The sequence below is a fragment of the Hemiscyllium ocellatum genome, chromosome 9 (genome assembly GCF_020745735.1).
Source record: "Hemiscyllium ocellatum isolate sHemOce1 chromosome 9, sHemOce1.pat.X.cur, whole genome shotgun sequence".
Classification (NCBI taxonomy): domain Eukaryota; kingdom Metazoa; phylum Chordata; class Chondrichthyes; order Orectolobiformes; family Hemiscylliidae; genus Hemiscyllium; species Hemiscyllium ocellatum.
Window position 1 is genome coordinate 79,951,214 of NC_083409.1, and position 10,657 is coordinate 79,961,870.

The following is a 10,657-nucleotide window of genomic DNA, read 5'->3' on the forward strand; positions in this document are numbered from 1 at the left end:
TCTCCAACTTTGGTGTCATCTACAAACTTACTAACTGTATCTATTATGCTCGCATCCAAATCATTTATGTAAATGACAAAACGTAGAGGACCCAGCACAGATCCTTGTGGCAGTCCACTGGTCACAGGCCTCCAGTCTGAAAACAACCCTCCACCACCCACCCTCTGTCTTCTACCTTTGAGCCAGTTCTGTATCCAAATGGCCACTTCTCCCTTTATTCCGTGAGATCTAACCTTGCTTTTCAGTGTCCCATGGGAAACCTTGTCGAACGCCTTACCGAAGTCCATATAGATCACATCTACCACTCTGCCCTCATCAATTGTCCTTGTTACTTCTTCAAAAAACTGAGTCAGGTTTGTGAGACATGATTTCCCATGCACAAAGTCATGTTGACTATCCCTAATCAATCTTTGATTTGGAGATGCCGGTGTTGGACTGAGGTATACAAAGTTGTCACATTAACCTGATGAAGGAGCGACACTCCGAAAGCGAGTGTGCTTCCACTTAAACCTGTTGCACTATAACCTGGTGTTGTGTAATTTTTAATTTAATCAGTCCTTGCCTTTCTAAATACTTGTACATCCTGTCCCTCCGGATTCCCTCCAACAACTTGTCCACCCCCGACATCAGGCTCACCGGTCTATAGTTCCCTGGCTTGTCCTTACCACCCTTCTTAAAGACTGGCACCATGTTAGCCAACCTCCAGTCTTCCGGCACCTCACCTGTGACTATCGATGATATAAGTATCTCAGCAAGAGGTCCAGCAATCACTTCTCTAGCTTCCCACAGAGTTCTCGGGTACATCTGATCAGGTCCTGAGAATTTATCCATCTTTATGTGTTTCAAGACATTCAGCATTTCCTCCTCTGTAATATGGACATTTTGCAAGGTGTCCCCATCTATTTCGCTACTTTCTATATCTTCCATATCCTTTTCCACAGTAAACACTGATGCAAAATACTCGTTTAGTATCTCCCCCATTTTCTGCGGCTCCACACAAAGGCCGCCTTGCTGATCTTTGAGGGGCCCTATTCTCTCCTTAGTTATCTTTTTGTCCTTAATGTATTTGTAAAGACCCTTTGCATTCTCCTTAACTCTATTTGGCAATGCTATCTCATGTCCCTTTTTTGTCCTCCTGATTTCCCGCTTAAGCATACTCTTACTGCCTTTAAACTCTTCTAAGGATTCACTCGATCTATCCTGTCTATATCTGACATATGCTTCTTTCTTTTTCTTAACCAAACCCTCAATTTCTTTAGTCATCCAGCATTCCCCATACCTACCAGCCTTTCCTTTCACCCTGACAGGAATATACTTTCTCTGGATTCTAGTTATCTCATTTCTGAAGACTTCCCATTTTCCAGCCGTCCCTTTACCTGCGAACATCTACCTCCAATCAGCTTTTGAAAGTTCTTGCCTAATACCATCAAAATTAGCCTTTCTCCAATTTAGAAATTCAACTTTTAGACCTGGGTGTTTTGCACCTTCTCTAGTAGGTACATCCACATCCTAAATCAGAAAATTTTCTTGTACACACTGAACAAATTCCTCTCCGTCTAAACCCTTAACACTATAGCAATCCCAGTCTATGTTTGTAAAGTTAAAATCCCCTACCATAACTACCCTATTATTCTTACAGATAGCTGAGATCTCCTTCCAAATTTGTTTCTCAATTAACCTCTGACTATTAGGAGGTCTATAATACAATCCCAATAAGGTGATCATCCCTTTCTTATTTCTCAGTTCCACTCAAATAACTTCCCTGGATGTATTTCCAGGAATATCCCCCCTCAGCACAGCTGTAATGCTATCCCTTATCAAAAATGCCACTCCCCCTCCTCTCTTGCCTCCCTGTCTATCCTTCCTGCATCATTTGTATCCTGCAACACTAAGCTGCCAGTCCTGCCCATCCCTGAACCATGTTTCTGTAATTGTTATGATATCCCAGTCCCATGCTCCTAACCATGCCCCGAGTTCATCTGCCTTCCCTGTTAGGCCCCTTGCATTGAAATAATTGCAGTTTAATTTATTACTCTAACTTTATCCCTGCCTGCCCTGACTGTTTGACTCGCTGCTGTTCTCGACTGTACCAGTCTCAGATTGATCTCTTTCCTCACTCTCTCCCTCTCCCTGGGTCCCACCCTCCACCCTCCCCATCCCCCACACCCCCTCCACTACTCCCCCCTTCCCCCCCCCAACCCCACCTCACCAACTTTACTAGTTTAAATCCTCCCAAGCAGCTTCAGCACATCTCCATGCCAGTATATTAGTCCCCTTCCAATTTAAGTGTAAACTGTCCTTCTTGAACAGGTCACTTCACAGTGATTACAGTAGGGAGCTGAGTACGCACCCCTTGTTGGCTCCAGTGTTGAGTGTTAGTGAGGATGAAATATTGTACCCAATCTTCACTGATTGTGGCCTGTGGGTTAGGAAACTGAGGATCCAGTTGCAGAGAGTGGGGCTGAGTCTGAGATTACTAAATTTCGTACAAATCTTCTCAAAATTCGCTATCAACCTACTTTTCTGACTGCCTCTATCCAACAGACGGTCAGTAACCCTTGACCTATTCTGAGTGACCTATTGAAAACCTTACAACAAGCTAAGGCAGCATTCAAAGTTAATACTATTTAGGAACAGTGCCTATATTCTCTGAACATTACTATTTTCATAGACTGCCTGACGCCCACAGTACAACTTAGATGCAACAAAATAGTTTCCATCACAATGTATAATTGTACATGATTTCAACTAAATTTTCAAATAATTTTAATTGATAGAATAAGCCATATGTTCACAATTCGAGATATTTCCAAGTCATTCTTTCTAAGCAGAATTGGGGTGGAGATAGAAAAGTATGTGAAATATACAGTTTACTCTCAACTGGCTTGGAAATTACCAGAGCTCTGAGACTCAACGGGTCTTAACTGTTCAATGTTGTTGTTATTTTCCCTCTTTCTGTCATAAATCAGCTTGTCACACTTGGGGCCATTTGATACTCTGTATTTCCTTTAATTTACAACACTCAGAATTTATTGACAATGAATCTATAGAGGTCGCAGGTTAATTTCTTATCAATATAGAATCAGCAGGCCATTAGTCATAGAGTGAAGGTGGTAGGAGCAAAAAAATAAGGATATTCCCCTTCTACTATACACCATGGGCATGCAATGCTCATTTTATTAGACTATTACTGCGCTAAAGTACATAGCACCTAAGTGTGTTCACACTAGGTAAGGGTACAATTTGATTAAGTGGACTAAATTTTGAAAGAAAAGCTCATTTCCTGTCCAAATTAATTATATTCCGAGTGCGCAGCATATTTTGACTGTGTAACATATGCGTTTTAAATGTACTTCAATAAACTTTTTCCCTATTTTATTGGTTTAAAAATGTTGGTTTTCCTTTCCTGTCAAAGTTATAGGAAATGAGTACTGCTGTTACACTTAACTTTTATTGCTGCACTTCTGCTGACATCTGCCGAACTCTGGTGTCAAACTGAAATAAAACAGCTGCAGTGCTCCTTCATGATGGCAAAGAGATCACTACAAAAGTTGATTTTAACAGTCTCCAGTTGTGCTAGTTGCACCATAATAATTTGGCAGCAGATTTTAGCAAACAACTGACCAATATTTTAAAGAAAGAAGGGAGGGATTTAAAAAAAAACTCTCACGTTCTCGGATTTAAACCAGTATTAACTTGTGTTGCAAACGTTGTGCATCTACAAAACCTGAAGTTGCTCAGAGTATAACTAACTTCTCCTAGTTTTGTTCTAGTTTTAGATGTATTTAACAATTTGAATGCACCATAGATTCTATTGTCAGGGTTAGCATTTAAGTGCGTTGTCACACCGGCCCAGAAACGTCATGCAACATGTTTACCTCAGTGGAAGATGAATTTCACTTACCAATGCTGTAATAGATGTTCTTGGGTCAACTCATTTAAATATACATTAGAACTTTAACAAACACAAATCTCCATGCTTCATTAAAATAGGAGTGACAAATTTGGTACATGGGAGATAGATGGCCTTTACATAGTCAGTTCTGAAGTGAACAGATAATCTCGAGTGAAATGCAGAGAAGATGCAAGTTTTGGTGGCAGGGTGGCTCAGTGATTAGCACTGCCGCCTCACAACATCAGTGACCAACCTTCAATTCCAGCATTGGGAGACTGTCTGAGTGGAGTTTCCACATTCTCCCCATGTCTGTGTGAGGTTCCACACACAGGCCAAAGATGTGCAGGTTAGGTGGATTGGCCATGCTAAATTGTCCATAGTGTTCAGGAATGTGTAGGTTAGGTAGATTAATCAAGGGAAATGCAAGTTATAAGGATTGGTTAGTGGGGATTCTCATTGGCAGGTCAGTGTGAGCTAAATGGCCTGCTTCCACATTGTAAGGATTCTGTGAACTGACAGTCAAAACAATCAGTGCTGGTTTAGGAGGTAGGGTTAGAGGGAAGAAAAAGAGAAAAAGGATTGAATATTCTGCATTCGTGTTAGGAACGTACCAAAAATGTGATTTTTGTTCTGAATGTAGGGAACTCCTGCACTGTCAGCCCCTGTGCAATGTACAATGACCTGATTCAGGAGCTTCAGTATATTGCATAGATTGTCCCTATTTGCCTACGAAGCAGATAAGTCCTTGTAAGATCCCGATGGTCTTCTCGATGACCATATTTTATTTGCATATGCCTCACCGCAGAGCTCCCATGGTGCTGCACAGACCATTCTCAGTGGAGTTTCTAACACTGGGAAAAATACATTTTGTCACCTGTAAACCATCTAAGGAGATCAAAGCAGATAAAAGAAGGTGGCAGTGAGCTGTCTTCTTCAACCACTGCAGTCCATGTCCTGGAGGTAGGCCTGCAATGTTGTTAAAGACTTTGAATGAACAAAACTGAAGAAACAGCAATATATTTTCATGTCAGGATGGTAAGTGGCTTAGAGGAGAACTTGCAGGTAGTGACATTCCCATATCTTGCCTTTCAAATAGAGATGATTATGGGTTTGAGAGGTGCTGTCAAAGGACCTTTGGTGAATTTCTGTATTTTGTAGATAGTATGCACTGCTGTTACTGAGTGTTGATGATGGAGGGAGTGAATGTTTAAGGGTGGTGATGCCAATCAAGTTGGCTGCTTTGTCCTGCCTGGTGTGGAGCTTGTTGAGTGCAGTTGGAGCTGCACCCATCCAGGCAAGTCGAGAATATTGCATCAGTCCTGATTCAGTCTTCTCAATATCTAATTAGAAGAAATGGCTAAATGCATATTTGACCTGACTATACAAATTGAATTGTACAATATATGTATTATGTGGTGATATGTATGAATTATATAATATAAATTGCACATAGGCATTGTGGGAGAGCAAGTAAAAATAATGCTCTGAGGGCACACAGAAAACATGGGTGACATGTCATTGTGAATATACTTCCACGACCGTAAATATAGATGTAATTTCAAACAGTAACTGTGTGAAAGGCTGTTGTTTTAGTTGTGGAACCTGGATGTGGGCTTACCATGTTAGAGTTAAGCAGCCTCTTCATGCATCCCAACAAGAATAGAAGTTATATTCGTGCGGCATTTCCTATCTCCAATAAGCACCTGAATACCAACAGCTTTTAGATATTTGGCAACTGTTATGTTCACGAGTACAACTAAGACATGGCCTTTTAGTGAGGAGATCACTGAGTCCAATGGTAATGTGGACACCTTGAAATAGGTTCTTGCATCTATTAATATTCCACACTTATATCCACTTAGAGTGTGTGATTACTTCATTATTCATGAATTCCTCTATTTCCTTGCTCCAATTCTACAGAGCACAGGATGCCAGGATTATACAGCACATTCTATTTGGAATGTACTGCAAGACCCTTCCAGATCAGTCCAAGCATCAGAACATCATTTTGAGGAGCCTAATCATCTGCTGAAGAAGAATGGACTATATTGTATTGGTGTTCTGCCTTGGTCAGCAGATTCTGTGAAGGAATCGTCAACCAAGGTTGATGAAGGTAATCCTAGTCTCCTATCAGCCATCCATTTGGCCCTTTGAATGAGGCAGGAACTTGGGATTTATCAAGAATTAAGGCATCATGGTACCTTCCAGGGTGCCTCAAAGATATGACAGTGATATGGCAATGGGGGTTCGGCCACTGAGCAAGTGGAATCCTTTCCTGGTAATGAATTCAGCTGCATTATTTTATAGTGCAATGTGTCTAAAGTCTGTAGCATCCTAGCCAAGAAGCTGTGAAAAAATTTCTATTGTAGGGGCTGTAGCACTGACTTTGTCACAATCACCCTGGGACCCTAGCTACCTGATACCTTATTTACCTATTACCCTGGCACTCTACCCATGTGGCATCATTCCCATATGGCACTCTAATCTTCCACTCACCCTTATGCACCTAAATAAAAAAAGGGAATGCTGGAGAAACTCAGCAGGTCTGGCAGCATCTGTGGAAAGAGAAATAGCAGAAACATTTTAAATGCAGAAGGACTCTTTTTCCTTACATACTCATCCTTCACAGAAACTGTCAAAGTTGTGGTCTGTGATGCTGGACGTTTAAATCTCAGAATATGGCAACTATTAATGTGAAAAAGGGGTCTTCCCCAGACTATCCTGCATGAAAAGGAATTAAGGTCTTTCTGAATGTAAAAAACTAGGAGCAGCATGACAATCTGACTGTGATTGCCACCGTTCAGAAAATCCAACAAAAATAGTTGCTCCTTTTGCTGGTTACATGGCACTGATTGACACAGTTTTAGATAGGGATGTTGTGTCAACTGGTGAGTGAATATTAGCTGTAGAGACAGAAATGTATCTCACTGAATCAGAAAAATTTAATGAGGAAATGACTTACAACACACTCCATCAAGGAGGCTGTCACGTGTAGAGATTTATGCAGTGTTCATGTAAAGGGTCAAAGCACATAAAATTAAATTCTTTGTAAAGTGTATATTAAAAAAAAAAGCTGATGATAGTAAGTATGTAATGGCAGCCTGTCAAAGTCCATTATTATAGTAGTCAATTTACTTATAAGGATTTTTTTTCACATTATATTTCTTCAAGTTTCTTACCCAAGGCTCTTAACAAGTATTTTGAACTATATGCTGTTGTGTTATCCTATTTCATTCACTTTCACTTCATGCTTTCACTATATTCAGTATGCATTGGAATTGTTATAAAGTCATAGAGTCATAGAGCACAGAAATGGACCCTTTGGTCCAACTAGTCCATCCGACCAAATTTCCCAAATTAAACTAATCTCATTTGCTTCTTCAAGATGGCTAATTGTTGACTCCCCGGTGACAATATTAGTCGGTTTCTAAAATGTAATATGTTCTGTTTTCCTGTATGGTACATCTTGCATAATTTAGGTCTTCTCAATTCCTTTATATCCCAACCTGCATATTTCTTCCAAAAAGTACTTGCCAGCTACATTATTACTAACAGACAATCATCATCATCATCATCATCATCATCATAGAATCCTTACAGTGTAGAAATAGGCCATTTGTCCCAACAAGTTCAAGGAGTAACCCGCCCAGACCCATCCCCCTACCCTATTATGCTACATTTACCATGGCTAATGCACCTAAATCAAATATCCCTGAACACTATGGACAATTTAGCATAGCCAATTCACCTAACCTGCATATCTTTGGATTGTGGGAGGAAACTGGAGCACCTGGACACAGGGAGAATGTGCAAACTCCACACAGACAGTCGCCAAAGCTGGAATCAAACCCAGGTCCCTGTGAGGCAACAGTGCTAACCCCTAAGCCACCGATGTTTCAAGCAAGAGGAGGATGGAAATTTTTGTTTATTTCAATTGTATGCTGTTACTCAAATGAGTAGGATGAATTAATACACCATTTTGAGGTTTAAATGCTTCTCTTGGCTATGTGTCCTCAACAATACTGCAAGATCTGAATATACAGGAGATATTAAGGAGCAGATGCCTCAGTATTTATCACCATTGGGTAGTCTTTTTCCTTTATGAAAACCTCTCCTGCTATAACCTTGGGGCTAGTCTTCCCAACCAATGAACTGTGATCTATATTAGAATATACATTAAGTCTGCATTCATCACTTTTCTTTCCCCACTTGATCACTGAATCATCAATTTCAACAATAAAACACTTCAGTAAAGTGAATTTCAATGCCTCACTGGCTCTAGTCGCAGCACTGTGACAGAATTCTGTTTGTGATTGCACGACCTTCAGTACTTTTAGCTCCTTGCTGAAAAGAAACATAAAAATGTCGCTCACTCCATGGTCCCACCTAATTTGAGAGAATCCTGCTCATAGGAGTGTCAGACGTGCATTGCTAAAGCTCTCAAGGTCATTGAGTCATAGAGTCATAGAGATGTACAGCATGGAAACAGACCCTTTGGTTCAACTCGTCCATGCTGACCAGATATCTCAACCCAACCTAGTCCCATTGCTAGCACCTGGTCCATACTCATCCAGATGCCTTTTAAATGTTGCAATTGGACTAACCTCTGCCACTTCCTCTGGCAACTCATTCCATACACATACCACTCTCTGCGTGAAAAAGTTGCCCCTTAGGTCTCTTTTATATTATTCCCTTCTCACCCTAAATTTATGCCCTCTAATTCTGGACTCACCCACCCCAGAGAAAAGGTCACCCTTCAGCCTCCGATGCTCCAGGGAAAACAGCCTTAGCCTATTCAACGCCTCCCTATCGCTCAAATCCTCCAACCCTAGCAACATTCTTGTAAATCTTTTCTGAACCCTTTCAAGTTTCACAACTTCCTTCCAATGGGAAGGAGACCAGAATTACATGCAATATTCCAGCAGTGACCTAAGCAATGTCCTGTACAGCCACAACTTGATCTCCTAACTCCTGTACTCAATAGTCTGACGAATAAAGGAAAGCATACCAAACGCATTCTTCACTATCCTATGTACTTGCGACTCTACTTTCAAGGAGCAATGAACCTGCACTCCAAGGTCTCTTTGTTCAGCAATACTCCCTAGGACCTTACCATTAAGTGTATAAGTCTTGCTAAGATTTGCTTTCCCAAAGTGCAGCACCTTGCATTTATCTAAATTAAACTCCATCTGTCACATCTCAGCCCATTTGCCCATCTGATCACGATCCCGTTGTAATCTGAGGTAACCTTCTTCGCTGTCCACTGCACTTCCAAATTTGGTGTCATGTGCAAACTTACTAACTATACCTCTAATGCTCAAATCCAAATCATTTAGATAAATGATGAAAAGTAGTGGACCCAGTACAGATCCTTGTGGCATTCCACTGGTCACAGGCCACCAGTCTGAAAAACAACCCTCCACCACCCACCTCTGTCTTCTACCTTTGAGCCAGTTCTGTATTGAAATGGCTAGTTCTCCATGTATTTCATGGGATCTAACCTTGCTAACCAGTCTCCCATGGGGAACCTTGTCAAACGCCTTACTGAAATCCATATAGATCACGTCCAATGCTCTACCCTCATCAATCCTCTGTGTTAATTCTTCAAAAATCTCAATCAAGTTTCTGAGACATGATTTCTCACGCACAAAGCCATGTTGACTATCCCTAATCAATTCTTGCCTTTTCAAATACATGTACATCCTGTCCCTCAGAATTCCCTCCAACAGCTTGCCCATCACCAACGTCAGGCTCACTGGTCTATAGTTCCCTGGCTTGTCCTTACCACCTTTCTTAAACAGTGGCACCACATTAGCCAACCTCCAGTCTTCCGGCTCCTCACCTGCGACTATCAATGATACAAGTACCTCAGCAAAGGGTCCAGTTATCACTTCCCTAGCTTCCCAGAGAGTTCTAGGATACACCTGATCAGGTCCTGAGAATTTATCCACTTTTATGCATTTCAAGACATCCAGCACCCCCTCCTCTGTAATATGGACATTTTTCAAGATGTAGCCATCTATTTCCCTACATTCTGTATCTTCCATGTCCCTTTCCACAGTAAACACTGATGCAAAATACTCATTTAGTATCTCCCCCATCTCCTGCGGCTCCACACAAAGGCAATATCTGATATGGAAAATATTTCCTACTTCTGCATGAATGCTTGCCTGAAGAATGGCCATTTTTTTTATAGTGTTATCAGACCAAGGTTTTGAAGCCGCGTGGGATATATTCATTTCTCTCTTGCCACAATCATTTGCTCACATGTGCTTCACCCCGTCTAGCTATTCCTCAGAAACACTTCCAGTATTCTCCTGGATGCTAGAAATCCTGATTGTAATTGGGGCAAACCAACTGAAATGTCACTTGCTGTGAACTATTTGGGGTCTGTTGTATAAGGTAATGTTTGTAAAAGGATTAACATTAAAGAATGCATTAAGTTCAGACTGTATGCCCACCTTCCATGGTCATGCTCATACTTGGATGTCCATAGGACATGCAGAGGAGTGCACTGGCACAACACAGGCCGCTCTGGATCAGTAGGCCCCAGAAGATAAGATAAGCCTTCAACCCTTGAGATGACATTTTGGTTTGAGTTTGAAAAATTTCAATTGTTGCGTCATAAGTTTCCATTAACCTTTAGAAGTTCTGTTTTTTATAGTCAATCTGGGACAATTTAAACTGTTTATCTCGTTAAATGATTTGAAAGAAATATTGTAACAGCTCTCTACCTCAACCATTAGCCAGTAGTGCTTAATT